A 3,230-nucleotide genomic window follows, 5' to 3' on the forward strand; every position below is an offset into this window, starting at 1 on the left:
GAAAAAAAAAAGATTTTACAGTGGATAATTAAGGCGTATGTATTATTATAATTATATAAGCATATATATCATTATAATTATTCCTACATATTTCACATTTTTATGCTACTGCATATGGTATTTATCTTTTAAGATTCCATATTCCTTTCCTTCATTAATTTTCTGTGTGTGTGTATGTATCTACCTGTATTATTGCTGTGTGTATATCCATATGTAATTGATTTTTGTATTCCTTAACCTTGTTACAGTCACAGGCATATAACTTAAAATGTCTATATACAATGCCATATTCTTTCAGAGTAAAAGAGATATTTTCATTACTAATATTTAGGGGTTTTTATTTATTTCCTTTTTTTTTTCTATTTATACTGGCTTTAAATATGCAATGTAATCTTGAGCAAAAGTGACAAGAACAGACATCCTTGACTTTCCCCTAATCTCAGGGAGAAAGTAGTTGGTCTTTCCCCATAAAGGATAAAGTTAACTGCAGGTTTTTCTTCCATATTCTCATCATCTTAAGTACATTTTCTTTTATTCCTAGTTGATAAGAATGTCTTTAATGAATAGTAATCAAATTTTGTCATATTCTTCACTTTTGATATGTCAATATATTGAATTCAATAGTCTACAGATTTTTGAATCCATATTCTTGAAGAAATTTGATCTGATTTTTCATTTTGATAATGTTTGTTATAGTTTTATTGTTATGGTAATTATCAAATTATAAAGTTGAAAAGTTTTTCCGTTTTTTTGCTTTTCTGAACAAAATTATACAACATTTGTAATACTTGTTACTTAAATATTTGAATCCACCATTGATGTCATCTAGGCCTGGAATTTTTATGGGAAAACTTTTAATTATAAATCTAATTTACTTAATGATATAGAGCCCTCAGGTTTTTTTAGTTCCTTGTGAATAAATATTTGTATTGGCGTCTTTCAGTAATTTTTCCTCTATATTCTCAAAGATTTTGCCATTAAAGTGCTCATAGTAGTTTCTTACTACCCATGTATGTCTATGGGATCTCCAATCATGTTACCTTCTTTCAACCCTGCTATTGGTAATTTGTCTCCTGTTTTATCATTTAAGCAAAAGTTTCAGTAATTTTATGGACCTTTTCAAAAAATATATATATTGGTGCACTGATTTTCTCTTTTGATTGTATGTTTTCTGTCTCACCAAATTTCACTCTTATCTTTATTATTCCCTTACTTCTTAGTTACTTTGGGTTTAATTTCCTCCTTATCTTCCAACTTCTCAAGGTTCACATGTAGAACATTGATTACAGGCATTTCTTCCTATGTACATAAGCACGTAGTCATACATTTTCTTATAAGCACTGCTTTGTATCTTCCAAATTAGTTGTTGTGTCTTTATTTTCATTCAGTTCAAAATATTTTCTAATATTCCATGAGATTTATTTGATCCATCTGTCAATATGAAGTGTGTTGTTTTAATTTTCAATATTTAGAGATTTCAGATATTTTTGTTAATAATTTCTATTTTAATTCTATTGTAATTGAAGAACATGTTCTTTATAATTTTACTTGTTACAAATGTATTAAAGCTTGTTTTATCTTCCAGCATATGCTGTACCTTGCGAGTGTTCCATGTACACTTTAAAAGGATGTATACTCTACTATAATTGAGAGGAGTACTTTTACAAATGTCAATTAAGTCGATTTGGCTGATGGTTGTTCACATTAGCTATACCCTTACTTGTTTCTACCTTAGTGTTCTGTCAATTACTGAGCATGGAGTGCTGAAATCTCCAACTATAATTAGGGGTTTGTCTATTTCTCCTTTCTGTTCTGTCAATTTGACATTTGTGTATTTTGAAATTTTGCATTCATATATATATATATTTAGGATTGTTGTGTCTTCTGGATGAAAACATATTCTTGACCTTTGTATCATCATGATATGTCCCGTTTTAATATTTCTTATTTTGAAGTATTTTTTTCTGATAGTAACATAGACCCTCAGATGTTATAATACCTGCATTATCTCATAGTTTAAAATGTTTTGACATTTTACTTTTAAATGATCTGCTTTTTATATATATATATATTTACAGGAGTCCCTTTTTTTGGTTTTTATTTATTTATTTATTTTTATTTTTTTTTTTGAGACGGAGTTTTGCTCTTTTTGCCCAGGCTGGAGTACAATGGCATGATCTTGGCTCACTGCAGCCTCCGCCTCCCAGGTTCAACTGATTCTCCTGCCTCAGACTCCCAGGTAGCTGGGATTACAGGCGCATGCCATCAGGCCCAGCTAATTTTATATTTTTCGTTGAGACAGGGTTTCACCATGTTGGCCAGGCTGGTCTCAAACTCCTCATCTCAGGTGATCCACCCACCTCGGCCTCCCAAAGTGCTGGAATTACAGGCATAAGCCACCACACTTATTTATATTTTGTATATATTATATATTTATATTTATAAATTTATTTTTATATTATATATAAATATATAATATATACATATATATTAATTGAAAATATTCGTTGAAAATATAAATTATATTTATAAATAATATATAAATATATAAAATATATTTATATTTTATAGCCCATTTATATTTTTATAGACCACATAATTACATTGAGATCTTGTAGCGAGCCTATAGTTAGGCCCTGATGTTATATATAGTTGGACAATCTCTGTTTTAATTCTATTTATTTGTATTTAATGCGATTTTTAACATAGTTGAATTAGTGTCTTGCATCTTGCCGTTTGTCCTCTATTTGTCCCATCTATTCTTTGTTCTTTTGTTCCTCTTTTTCGTCTTTCTTTTGGATGGCATACACTTAGTATTCCACTTTATCTCAACTCTTCGCCTATTAGTTAAATTTCTTTGGCATTTCCGTATTTTTTTTCCCCATGTTAACAAAATGCTTCTTTAATTCCTCACAATATATCTTCAAATAATAATTCTTCATGTAAAATGTGAAAGCCTTACAATAATGTGCTATCATTTATAACTTCGGTCGTTTGTGTTATTGCTGCCACACATTTTATTTCTACAAATATTATAAACCTCACAGTACATTGGTTTTGCATTTAGATAATCAATTATATTCTTAAATGAGAAAATATACTTTACTATTTATCCACGTTAACAATTTCTAGTATATTTCCTTCTTTTACATACATCAGTTTTCCAACTATTATTTAACTTTTATTTTCAAAAATTTTTATTAACTTTTCCTATTGTGTAGATCTGCTTG

This window comes from Pongo pygmaeus, chromosome 18 (genome assembly GCF_028885625.2).
Source record: "Pongo pygmaeus isolate AG05252 chromosome 18, NHGRI_mPonPyg2-v2.0_pri, whole genome shotgun sequence".
Taxonomy (NCBI): domain Eukaryota; kingdom Metazoa; phylum Chordata; class Mammalia; order Primates; family Hominidae; genus Pongo; species Pongo pygmaeus.